The 13,491-nt window shown below is 50.3% G+C and overlaps 1 long non-coding RNA gene across 1 annotated transcript; it reads right to left on the bottom strand.

The window, feature by feature from the left end:
• Window positions 1-8,753: 8,753 nt before the first annotated feature.
• Window positions 8,754-10,751, bottom strand: LOC148875475 (uncharacterized). The gene is made up of 2 exons (XR_016105037.1): window positions 9,392-10,751; window positions 8,754-9,285 (listed from the first exon to the last, which is right to left on the bottom strand). It is a non-coding gene; the product is annotated as an uncharacterized LOC148875475 (long non-coding RNA).
• Between the last annotated feature and the right edge of the window lie 2,740 nt (window positions 10,752-13,491).

A 13,491-nucleotide genomic window follows, 5' to 3' on the forward strand; every position in this document is an offset into this window, starting at 1 on the left:
GTCGGTGAGGAGACTAACCCTTCTCTCGGTCCTTCTCGACCAAGCTGATGACTAGAGGGTCCTCAAGTTGAGAAGGAATAACCGACTCAGTGGAGGGTGCTTAGGAAAAGTCTTAACACATCGTCTTTCTCTTCTTCCTCTTCCTCATGCCGACAAAGAGGTTAGCCATCGGAGCGCTTGACATAATGCCTATAATAAGCAAGTACTAGATTAGCCAAAATGATGTAAAAAAGGAAAGTGTGTGCATGTACTGAGGTGGCGACCTACCTGGAGGATTCAGCCCAGCATTGACAAGCTTGTCCTTGGCCAAGTAATCTCCCAATTTCAGGCCGAGCTCGACCAACCTTTGCATCTTCTTCCTCATCTTCCTACTTAGCCGATCCCCGGGATCATTGATGGAGGTTCTCTACCGAGTTGAGAAGGACCACCCCCCCTTCAGCAATCACAATGAAATACCTATTTTTCTAGGACAACACTTTGGAAGGATATTCATGAAGAAACTTGTACCCAGGTCGGTAAGCTATGTAATAGCTAAACTTATTAACCCCTAGAAGGCCAGCAAGCTTTTTCTTGATTGATCAGAGCAGGATGAAGGTGTCTATATCTAAGGAGAGGCCACTATCATGGAACAAGGAAATGGTGCCGACCACAGTGCGAACTGAGTTTGGGTGAAGCTGATCTATGGTGACATTGAAAAAATTCAGGACCTTGACTACAAAGGGGTGGAGAGGAAACCGGAGCCCAACGATCAACTATTCCTCGAAGACAGTGATCTCATCGTCGTCATGCTCCCAAGGAAAATTTTCTAGAGGAAGGTTGTAGCCAAGGTGATCGGGGAGCTTAAAGTAGGCGACCAGAGCCTCAACCCTCTCCAGCATCATAATAATGGGACCAAAGCAATCTGGACCCCAAGCACGGCGAGAGGACGAAGCCTTTTTACTAGAAGCTTTTCATTCCTAAACCGAGGCACCCTCCCTGGCTGGGCCAAACTCCAAGTTGCGGCCTGATGTGGCCATCTCAGCCGACCCAGACTCTATGTCTTGGGCCGAGGTACCCATCAGACTCGCCACTCATGTCAAACAGGCTACCCGTACTACTACTAGACATACTAGAATAAAGGTAAAAATCAGGCAAGGAACAAAGGTAGAGGAAGGCAACTTACCTAAAGATGAAGAGCGACCACGGGAACGAGACAAGGGATCACCGACCTGGAAGCAAGTGTGCAACCTCAGAAATTCAAATACGCGAGATATGACGAAGCGAATGGAATTCAAGGCCCCTACTTATAGCCACTGTATTCGATCTTGAATGGTCTAGATCGAAGCAATCCGACGACTCTCGTAAAAACCGGTCGCAAGCCTCCCGAGGCTGAAATTGACTAAGAACGCATTTTGATGTCCGCGGGATTTGTAATTTGCATGACGTCCGCATGTCCCTGATACACGATCTAGTCTCACGATCGAGCTGGGTAGGTCATTGTTGTCTGACCAACGGACCGGACCTCAACCCAGAAGAAGACTAGGCCAAACCCACCTAAGCTCGTCATGAACTCCCCACACCGGGTCAAGACCCCTGGCACGGGGAGTGGGGGGCAATTGATGAGGGGTGATTTGCCTCGACATGCAAAATAGCAGACACGTGGATGCAACTTGATGACTGGACAGTGACTCAACATTTCCTACCACCTCAGTAGGCCAGGTCACCTCGGGTACCTCGATCACCTCGGCCAGAACCGAGGTCCGAGTAGCTTGGGATGGCCCAACTTACCGAGGTGACACATAGTAGACTTCTAGAAGCAAGCGAGCTGTCTCTGAGCTCTTCAAGATAACACTGCATGACTGTGGGTCTTATCCTCACCCCGCCCGGATTGGGCGAACACGATAAGCCTTATCGACTAGCATGATATCCACCTCCCGGAGGAACATATTCCTAACAGCATGAACCGAGGATCTCAGAGGTGTTTCATGAGACTCACAACAGCTCAACTATATAAGGGCACCTACCCCTATAGTACAAGGTACGCACGATTTAGTGTTGATGTAGCGCGATCCGATCACTCTTAGCTGGCACTCACGTGGCTCCTAGAAGATACCTGAGGTGGAGATGAAGAAGAATCCCCGGGGGGTTTACCCGACGGGAACACTCCGATGCTTAAGTTTGTACTCTATAGGAAAAGCAAGGAGAAGACAAAGGCTAAGAGTGCAAATAGCGCAAGTGTAGAAGATGATCCTGATCATACCTGTCTTCCTTGATATTAAACTCCTTATAGCAGAAATCCGTTACATCCGGCCCACTGGCCTCTGACAGGGCAGGTATAACCACCACTGTCAGCTTGCCGCAGTCATCACTGGCAAGGCTGAGGTGGCACGCACGAGGCCATCGTTGTAGGGTACGTGCCTGTCAGGTGTAAAGCACCTTCTGAAGATGGCAAGCACGACGCTATTGGACGAGGGATATGGTTGTTGCCTCTAGATTTGTCGGGTACAGTGGTTGGGCAAGAGGTCTTCCTGCAATATTCTAGACCACCCTTCCGCAAGGTACCCTGTGCCGAGCTACTCGTAAGCGGCGAGCTGCCTGGGGCAAGCTAAGCCGAGCTATTTGGCCCAAGGTGCCTTCACCTCAGGGTGTCTATAGGCGGATCAGTGTGTAAGTGGCCCGAGATCCACTAGGAGCAGCTCGGGTATCAGAAAAGGTCAGGGGGCCCCGAGCTCAGAGGTAGCTCGGGGTGCCTTAGTCCGCGGGGGCAGTGGTGCAAGCCAGGCGGGTCCCGGCAAGTAGTCTATTCCGCCAAGTTGCCGAGCTAAACTCGGTGGGACCTTCCCTCCAAGTTGCGATTGTGCCTACCATGCTGACGCTCTGAGTCACCGTTTGAGCAAGGTCATGTACACGTGAACCCATTCTACAAAGTCAGGCCAAATCACCCTCTATCAATTGCCCCCACTCCCTGTGCTAGCGGTGTTGACCTAGTGCGGGGAGTTCATGTCGTGCTAGGTGGATTTGGCTTCCGCACTTATGCCGCTTCGTTATGCGTTTTGTCCAGCAGGACCGGTCTAGTAACCAGCTCAGTTAAAAGGAACCCGGGTCACATTCATCTTACGCGTAGACACCACGCGGTTTGGACTTCGCAGACGGGAAAAAACGCGCTAAACTGATTTGGCTTCGAGGAACCCATAGCCGGTTTTTCCGAGAGCCGTTGGATTGTCTTGATCGCGACATTGATGCTCAAGCACAACGGCTATAAATAGTGGGGGACCCTTGGCCATTTCTTCATCACAAAGTCTCCAACGTCATAGTTGAGCTTGTGTCTGAGGTTCCTGGCTCGGGTCTTCTAGCTCGGTTCGTTCCTCTAGTCAGTTTGCGTTTCCTGTGGTGAATCCCCGAGCTCCTCTTTCTTTTTCGATAATTCTTTCTCTTCTGTCTCATAATGTCATCTAGCGTAGATGTAGATAGTCTCATCGACAAGCCCGAGGTGGGTACCTCGGCTCAGGGTGACTCCTTTGCTGCCCAGCCATCCGATGTGCGTGTGGCTTCGGGTCGTCTGGCTTCCACCTCCCACCGAGGTTGGGTGCCAGATCAGTTCGGCCCTTCCATCATGACCCCGGAGAGGCTCTAGGACCTCATACAAAGGTTCAACCTCCCAGGACAATATTCATATAGCCTTCCTACTAGCAACTTCCCATGGGAGCACGGTCCTGACGAGATCGTGGTCTTTAGGGAGCAATTGATAGCTGGACTCCGACTTCCTCTCCACCCCCTGATTGTTGAGGTGATGGTGCACTTTAACATCACTTTGGACCAACTTTACCCAAACTATGTACAGAATGTGGTCGGGTCCATTTCTCTTTGCTTTGACCGTTCTCTCTCCATCGACCTAGACATTCTTAGTACAATCTTGGCCATAAAGAAGAGTGCTTTGGGCACTCTCCCCGGGCACAGACGGTCTTATTACCTGTCTCCCCGCCCGAGTTTCAAACTTATGCACAAGCTCCCAAGCAAAGTCCTGGCCTGGAAGCGGGACTACTTCGTAGTTCGGAGCAGCACAGGGTGGCCCTTCCCTACTGACTAGAGGGTGGCCGTTCAAGACCCCGGTGTCATCCTAGATGGGAAGACCAAGAAGGCACTCCAGTCAATGGCTCAGCTCAGGTTGAATTACAAAGACTTCACATTCGAGGAGAAGCTCATTCAAGCTTGCTTGAGCCCGGGTAGGTTTTTCTTCACTTCGGCTTTTCTGTTCATGTATTTACTTCGGGGTTACTAACACCGAGCTTCACTGCAGGTCCCATGGAGATAGAGAAGATTGACGGTCAAAGACTCTTCCGTCAAATGAAGAGGAAGAAGCGCATGGCCAAGAAGCCTCGCATTGAATCTCCACAGGCATCCACCGAGGCTCAACCTCCACAAGCCCCTGCTCCAGAGCCAGAGCTCCCCCGTCATCGACTTGGAGGAAGACATGGTGCCTCAGGGCCCTGAGATGATGGAAGAGCCTACCATGGAGCCTGCCGAGACCGTCGCCGGGGGTGACACAAGAGCTATCCCTGGGCCACGCCTTGCGGAGACTACTGCCAGGGCCTGTCCTACCAATACTATCGTTGAAGCTTCCAAGGAGTCTGCCCATGTGGCGGGGATGACAGCGTCTAGCTCGGAGAGCTAGGGGAGTGAAAGTATTCCGAACCCCTAGTGTAGTCTTCAGAAGAGGAAGGAGGCCATGTACCCGGAGGAGGTCACAGAATGGGCTAATCTCAGTCCTGGTCAGCTCAGTGCCCGGGCTGCTTCTCATACCATGGTGGTGAGTTCCCTGCGAAAGATCCTCCCCTTCTCCTTGCTTCCTTTTTTTCTTTATTGACTTATCTTGTCTTCTTGTAGCTGAACTCCATCGTGCATGCCTTGACCTTCCAGTCCGACCAGCACCTGAGACAAACTCTAGAAGCCGAGAAGTCATCCCGTGAAGCCCATACTGAACTAAGGGCAGCTCGGGGTCAAATCCACTGCCTTTAGAACGACGCCTCAGCTCAAAAGAGCTTTATTGAGGTGCTGTTGGCGGAGAAGAACGAGTTGGCCCGAGACAAAGATAGACTGAGGGCTGAAGTGAACGGTTTCAAGGTCGGTCAGGAAGCACTAAGGCTGGAGATAGACAGTCTCAAGGCAAACTGGGACAGCCTCAGGGCAGATCGGGATAAACTTAGGGCAGACTGGGATGCCTTGAAGCTTGAGTTGCGGGGCCTTAAAAAGGCCAAAAGAAAGTTAGAGCAAGAGGTGGAGTCCCTCTGAGCTGACATCAAGGAGAAGACGGTGATTTTTGAGGGTGCCCTCGAGGAGACCAAAGTGTAGGTCGTCATTGATTATGTCCAGTCGTCGAAGTTTGACGACGTGATGACTGAGGCTTACCGCAAGGGCTTCAAGCTCAGCCGGTGGCTGATCAGGCACCACTACCCTGATTTGGATACCAGCGCCATCACTACTTCTCGGATCACTAATGACGTAGTGCGTCAGTCAGTGGGTGATCCGAACTCTGAAGACGAAGGCGCCAATAATGAAGCAGAGGCTACTGGTCCCGTTACTGCCCCCGAGGGAGTCCCTAGTAAAGACGACGAGCCTCTGAAATAGCTTGGTCCTTGTATTTATAGGCTTAGTCTTCTCTTTCTCTTTCTCTTGTAACAGAAGCTTTGTATTGAAATCTTCATAGTGAAACATTTGCTTTGCCAAACACTTGTGCAATTTCCTTTTACTTGCTGAAGTGGTTGTCTTACTCTGAACTGTTAGGCTACTAGGCTGATTACCCAAAGTGTGGGTTCCTCAACTATCGTGGTCCCGAACTGTTAGTAGGGGTAGCCTTGTGTACACCAAGGTGAGTGACATAGTAGGGTACATGCCCAACCTGTCCGCACCCAGGTCAAGCTGGCACCGGTTGTCACATACGGGTTTAACTCATTGCATGCCAGGGCGAGCTATCCGTCACAGGGTTCCCGACCGAAATGCTTGTGCTTTAGGCATTGCAAGCACTTAGCCTATGCCGATGAGGCAACTAGGTCTTATATGCTGCTGAGGTCTTTTCATTAGCTCGGCGTTTTAGCCCTTAGGCTGGAGGAGTGGCTCGTGGCCCTCTCTCGGAGTCTGCCCATGCCATAGAGGCGACTGGGTTCTGTTGTGCCGAGGTCATGTTATCTCGGTATTCTGGCCCTTAGGCTTTGGGAGTGCCTCGTGGCCTACTCAGTTCTTATAGATAGTATTGTCTTAATTTGATAATATTCCACGCCTGGGGTACTTGTTTCCCTTCGAAGGTCTCGAGTTCGTACGTTCCTTCCCCGAGTACTCGTTTCACTCAGTAAGGACCTTCCCAGTTAGACCCAAGCTTGCCAGCGTCGGGCTCAGGTACCATAACCTTACGAAGAACCAGGTCACCAACACGGAGGTTCTGCTTCTTGACCCTGGCGTTATAATAGTGAGATACTCTCTGTTGGTAGGCTGCGGTCCTGATGTACGCGAGGTCCCTCACTTCGTCGAGCAGATCGAGGTTGGTACGGAGCTCATCTTTGTTCATCTGGTCACTGTATGCTTCTAGTCGTAGCGTATGAACTTCGATCTTTGTGGGGATAACTGCTTTGGTGTCGTAGGTGAGGTTGAAGGGTGTTTCTCCTGTGGCGGTCTTCTCCGTGGTCCGGTAGGCCCATAGGACGTTGAGTAGCTCATTTGCCCACAACCCTTTAGCTCGGTCCAGCCATGCCTTCAGTCCGCGAAGGATGGCTCTGTTTGTGACCTCTGCCTAACCGTTTGCTTGAGGGTGTACGACTGAAGTAAAATTCTGTCGGATTCCCATGTCTTGGCACCAGTCTTAGGATTTGATATCCTCGAACTGCTTGCCATTGTCAGAAATCAATACCCGAGGTAACTTGAAGCGGCACACGATGTTCTTCCAAAAGAAGTTTTGGACGTTCCGGGTTGTGATCGTTACAAGGAGTTCAGCTTTTACCCACTTGGTGAAGTAGTCCACTGCTACTACTAAGAACATCCTCCCACCCGTTGCTGGCAGGAATGGCCCGAGTAGATCGATGCCCCATTATGCAAAGGGTCACGGGCTGGTGAAATACTTGAGGTTGGCAACGGGTTGGTGGTGAATATTGGCATGCCTCTGGCATTTGTCACATTTTCAAACAAGCTCAATAGCATATGCTTTCATTATTGGCCAATAATACCCCTATCGAAGTGTCTTCTGGGCGAGGGCCCTGCCCCCAAGTGTCCGCTACACAATCCCTCATGAGTGTGGCGAAGTACAAGCTCGGCTTCGGTAGGTTGCAAGCAACGCAGATAGGGGAGCGTGTAAGATCTCCAGTATAGCCGTTCGTCTATCATGACGTATTTGGCTGCCTAGCGCTGCACCTTTCTGCCTGCATTGTGATCTGCAAGGAGGGTCTCGTGTAGCAAGAAGCTAGCGAGTGGGTCAATCTAGCTCGGCTCGGCTTGAATGACGGGAGTGACCTCCTCTGCCCCCCCGAGAATGCTAGGCCAAGGCAAGTCCTCTATGTACACGGTTCTCATGGTGATGTCACTGGCGCTAGCTAATCTGGATAGGGTGTTGGCCTCAGTGTTCTCCGACCTTGGGATTTGCCTGATAAAGTGTGACTAGAAGTTGAGCAGGGCCTCTTTGACTTTGGCAAAGTAGGCGATCATGGTTGGCTCGCGAGCTTCGTACTCGCTGATGACCTAGTTGACCGCGAGCTGGGAGTCGCTACAGATAACGATATGCTTTGCTTTTACTTCTCTAGCTAGAGCTAGTCCAACTATCAACGCCTTGTACTCTGCTTCATTGTTAGATGTCGCGAACTTGAAGCGTATCACGTACTCTAGTTTCGTGCCACTTGGGCCATGTAGAACTATTCCGACTCCGCTGCCCTGTTGGTTCAAGGAGCCATCTACGTGAGGATCCAGGGCTCCTCATCCCAGCTCGCGCTTGGCCGGACTAGGAGAGATGAGCTTCGGGCTCATCCGAACTGAGAGCCTCATGCTCAACCGACCTGGGGACTTTGGAGCTGAATGTGCACTCGATAATGAAATCTGCTAAGGCTTGGACCTTAATGGCAGTTCGTAGCTTGTACTAGAGGTCGTACTCACTGAGCTCAATGGCCCACTTCGTCAACCAACCAGAGACATCGAGCTTAAGTAAGACATGCCTCAGAGGCTTGTTGGTGAGAATGATAACATTGTGAGCTTGGAAGTACGGGTAGAGCTTCCGAGCTGCAATTACCAATGTGTATGCTAGCTTTTCCATCTCTGGGTATCTTGTCCCCGCTCCCTACAATACTTTACTAACATAATAGATGGGTCGTTGAACCCGATCTACTTCTTTTATTAGTACTAAACTGACCACTTCGCCGCTTGCCGAGAGGTACAGTTCTAAAATATCACCCTCCTCAGGTCGGGTTAAGACCGGGACACTAGCGAGGTATTTCTTGAGCTCGTCAAACGCGAGCTGACAGTCTTGGGTCCACTCGAACCCTTTGCTCTTGATTGCCTTAAAGAACGACAGACAGTGGTCTGCTGATTTGGACATGAAGCGGCTCAGGGTGGCTATGTGGCCATTCAACCTCTAAACCTCCTTCAACTTCCGGGGTGGTCTCATATCTAAGATGGCCTTAATTTTGTCTGGGTTGGCCTCAATGCCGCGCCAGTTAACGATGTATCCTAGGAACTTGCCTGATGTCACATTGAATACACACTTGTTTGGGTTCAGTCTCATATTAAACTTACACAAAATTTCAAAAATAGAATGCAAGTCTTGTATTAATTCATGTGAAAATTGGGTTTTGACGACCATGTTATCTACATAACATTCTACTTTTCTACCAATTAATGGCACGAATAATTTGTTTACAAGCCTTTGAAAGGTCGCCCCTACGTTTTTCAACCCGAAGGACATAACCTTGTAGTAGTATAGACCGAACTCTATGATGAAGGTGGTCTTTTCTTCGTCCTCCAGGTCCATCTTGATTTGGTTATAGCCCAAATAGGCGTCTAAGAAATCTAGCAACTCGTGCCCTGAGGTAGCGTCCACCAAACAGTCAATTATGAGGAGCGGGAAATAGTCTTTTGGGCAAGCTCGATTTAGGTCGGTGTAGTCGACGCACATGTGCCACTTGTCGTTAGCCTTCTTTACCAGAACGGGGTTGGCTACCCAGCTCGGGTAATGGACTTCTCTTATGAAGTTGGCTGCGAGGAGCTTTGCGACCTCCTCATCGATCGCTTTCCACCGCTCCGAGGCTAGGTTGCGTTTCTTCTATCTAACGGGCCCAACTACAAGATCAGTATTGAGCTTGTGAGTTATAAGTTCAGGGTCTATACTGAGCATCTTTGCCGCGGACCATGCAAAAATATCTAAATTTTGAAGTAAGAAGCTTACCAGTTCGGATCGTAGAGGTTCTTGGACGGAGGCACCGATCTGAAGCGTCCGAGCTGGGTCGGCTAATGAAGTCGGGACTGCGACTGTTTCTTCCATGGGCGCGACTCGTTCTTCGCCTTGCTCCGTAGGCCGCTCCAGTTCAAGGTCGTCGGCCACCTTGGTCTTTCCCTTTAGGGCGGCAACATAGCACTTGCGGGACTCGAGTTGGTCGCCTCACGCTACCCCCACACCGAAGTCTGTTGAGAACTTCATAGCCAAATGATAGGTGGAAACCACCGCCCTTCGGACATGGGTGATCGGCCGACCTATTATGGCATTGTATGGGGAGGGGGTCGCAACCACCAGGAAGTTGTGTTTGAATCTGACTACGCAAGGCCATGTGCCGAGTTCCACAAGTACTGTTATTTTCCCAAGGGGCCGGACTTCTTCTCCATTGAAGCCCACCAAAGGAGTGTTTGCAGGTTTCAGGTCGCTTCTCCACAACTAAAGTCGGTCGAACGCAACTTTGAAGAGGATGTCGGTCGAGCTGCCCGAGTCAACGAGTACGCGCCTAACCTCAAAGTCGTTGATTCTCAGCTTTATTACGAGTGCGTCATCGTGGGGGTAGTGGACCCCTCGGGCATCATCTTCTGTGAAGAAAATTGGCTCTTCAGTCCTCAGTCGCTTTGGAGGATTCTGTTCTTCCCGGGCGGCCTCATGAACTGACGTCCGAGCTGTTACTGAAGTACAACCCGCAACAATCGAACCTCCCACTATCATGTGGATGGTCCCCCGAACCGGACTCTCTTCTAGAGGCTGCCTCTGTGGCTGTTCGACCGGCCTACTGCTGGACTCGAGAGCATCCTTACCGTGTTCCCCTTGCTGACATGCTTTATTATTACTATTATTATTTTGTACAAAGTTCTTTAAATATCCACGATGGATGAGCTCCTCAATCTCGTCGCAGAGGTTTTTACAATTTTCGGTGCTATGACTGTGATCTCTGTGAAAAATACAGTACAAATTCTTATTTCTCTCATTGGGATTTCCCCTCAAACGAGGTGGCCACTTCACATACGGGGCGTCCTTGATCGCCATCAAGATTTTGGCCCACTTCGCGTTCAATGGGGTGTAATCAATTCGGTCCGCTATAGCAGCTCGGAACGACTGACCCAGCTTTACCCCCCGAGCCACATCCTTTTTCTTTCAGCTATCCCCTTGGCTAGAAGGCTCTCCTTCCCTCTTCCTCTTTTTGGGCGTGCCCTCACCCTTCTGGTTGATCTCCTCTTCGATGGCTATGAACATGTCCGCAAGCTTAAGAAATTTGGTTATGGTCGCTGGTTGGTTGACGACCATGTGCCATTTGAACTCTTTATGTGTTACGCCTTTCTTGGCTGCTGCAAGGCGCACGACAGGATCCAGGCGCGGTATTTGCATGCACGCATCATTGAACCGTTTGATATAATCCCGGATGGACTCTCCCTCTCTCTGGACTATGCTGAGAAGGCTTTCCTCAGTTTGCGGGCATCGTTTGTTGGTGACGAAGTGGGACGCGAAGGCCTGTGCGAATTGCACCCAACTTCTTATCGATTCGGGTGCCAGGTTCCGATACCACGTGCGGGCCACTCCTCTGAAAGTGGTGGAGAAGGCTACGCACATGCATGACTCACTGGCTCTCGCCAGGTGCATCTATGACTGAAAGGCGTCTACGTGGTCATTTGGGTCAAACGACCCATCATACTTGTCAAGAAGGGGGAGCTTGAAGTCCTTATGCATTGGAATTGCTAGGAGTTTGGGAGATATAGGGGGATTGAACTAAAAGGATGGGAGGCTTAACTTCACCCGAGCTTAATTCTTCTTTGCCTCCAAGTTCGGACAGGTCATGGGTGGCAGACCGGCGAGCTCGGCGGTGCGTCTCTGCTTCTTGGCGGGCTCGGCATTTGTACTGCTCACCTCTGTATTGTCCGGGATGGTGTGCGCAGGAAGTAGCTCGGGCCGCTGGTGATGACTACGAACAGAAGAATCCTGCTTAGAGCCTGCGGCCAGAATCTCGAAATGGTTCTCTAAGAATGGAGTATCGGGCTTGGAGGGCTGAGGCGATGTGGACATGGCGAGCTGAGGTCCTTCCGACCTGACTGCCCGTGGTGAGGCCGGAGTGGTCGGTCTTTCTTGTCTGCCGCGGTAGGAGGCCTGGCTCCTTGGAGGGTTTTGGGGGGTCTCTCCTTGGCGAGAAAGGTGCTCCTCCTGACGGCGAGACCTAGCTCGCTGCAAGGCTGGGTGCCAAGGAGGGAGCTGCGGTTGCTGAAGTTGAAATTGAGGTAGCTGGGGAAATTTCTGCTGATACTAGTACTGGGAGACATGGTGCAACATATGTTGCTAGTAGAGCTGAAATTGTTGGAACTGTTGCATTTGAGCCTGCATGGCCCACATGCACTGCATCAAGTCTTCTAGTTGGTTCAGGTAGGCCGCCGGGGGCACAACCGAGGGTTTAGTGAAGGTTGCTCCGATTGTAGTAGGGAGCGGAGCGACGACGGGTGCCCCTATAATAAGCACGTTCAAACTAGGGATCCCGTCCGCTGAGAGGGGGACGATGAACTGTCTGATGCAGAAAATGGGAAACTAGGGTTGTTCCCTGGAGTTATTCATCTCCGTGCTTCATCCGATTTTACTAGAGGAAGCCATGAGTGTTGAGTTTTTAAACAGTAAAGAGATGTGAAAGTTTAGAGAAAGGCTTTTCGAAGCGATTCCCACAGACGACGCCAAATGATGTAGCGCGATCCAATCACTCTGAGTTGGCACTCACGTGGCTCTTGGAAGATACCTGAGATGGAGAAGAAGAAGAATCTTCGAGGGGTTTACTCGGTGGGAACACTCCGATGCTTAAGTTAGTACTCTATAGGAGAAACAAGGAGAAGATGAAGGCTAAGAGTGTAGATAGCGAGAGTGTAGAAGATGATCCTGATCATACCTGTCTTCCTTGATATTAACCTGCTTGTAGTAGAAATCCGTTACATCCGGCCCACTGGCCTCTAACAAGGTAGGTATAACCGCAACTATCAGCCTGCCGCAGCCGTCACTAGCGAGGCCGAGGTGGCACGCACAGGGCCGTCGTTGCAGGGTACGTGCCTGTCAGGTGTAAAGCACCTTCTGAAGATGGCAGGCACAACATTGCCTGACGAGGGATATGGCTGCTGCTTCCAGATTTGTCGGGTACGGTGGTCGGGCAGGTCTTCCTGCGATATTCCAAACCATCATTCTGCGAGGTACCCTATGCCGGGCTATCTCGTAAGTGGCGAGCTGCCTGGGGCAAGCTAAGCCGAGCTATAGGCGGATCTGTGTATTCCTATCAAGAAGTGGCCCGAGATCCACCGGGAGGAACTCGGGTATTAGGAAAGGTCAGGGGGCCCCGAGCTCGAAGGTAACTCGGGGTGCCTTAGTCCCCAGGGGTGGTGGTGCAAGCCAGGCGGGTCTCGACGAGTAGTCTATTTTGCCGAATTGTCGAGCTAAACTCGATGGGACCTTCCCTCCGAGTTACAACTGCACCTGTTATGCTGAGTCACCGTTTGAGTAAGGTCACGCACACGTGTACCCATGCTATGAAGTCGAGGCAAATCATCCTCCATCAAGTGTATTCTGGCTCTCTAATTTCTTACTCTCAAACTTTCATCTCGCACTAGATATTAACTTAACATCAAAGCAACCACGCCGAATTATCCACCCCAGGTTCTCACAGCTATCCTGACCAAATAAGAGTCCGAACTACCATCGAACTAGCAGAAACTAGATCACGCACCATCAACTTTCAAGGACAATATTGTGCAAACAAGATATAGAATTAATTTAAGAATGAACTAAAACCAAGATAATATTAGTATCTATACTACTTGAGAGAACGTCCTTTTTTTTCTAGATTTTTCCTTGAACGTTTTTACCCTTTTGTTTAAACATATAATGGGTATAAAAAGGCATATATGTCCTTAAATCTCACTTTACAAAATAAGTGTTCAAAAAACTAACAGTATTGGAACCATCAATTATTCTCAAAAATTATCATAAATTACATAAATAAATTATAAAAGCTTAATCATAAATTATAAATAATTGTCCTAGAGATATGAAAA

Source organism: Nelumbo lutea, chromosome 1 (genome assembly GCF_056320005.1).
Source record: "Nelumbo lutea isolate HS-2025 chromosome 1, American lotus-T2T, whole genome shotgun sequence".
NCBI lineage: Eukaryota > Viridiplantae > Streptophyta > Magnoliopsida > Proteales > Nelumbonaceae > Nelumbo > Nelumbo lutea.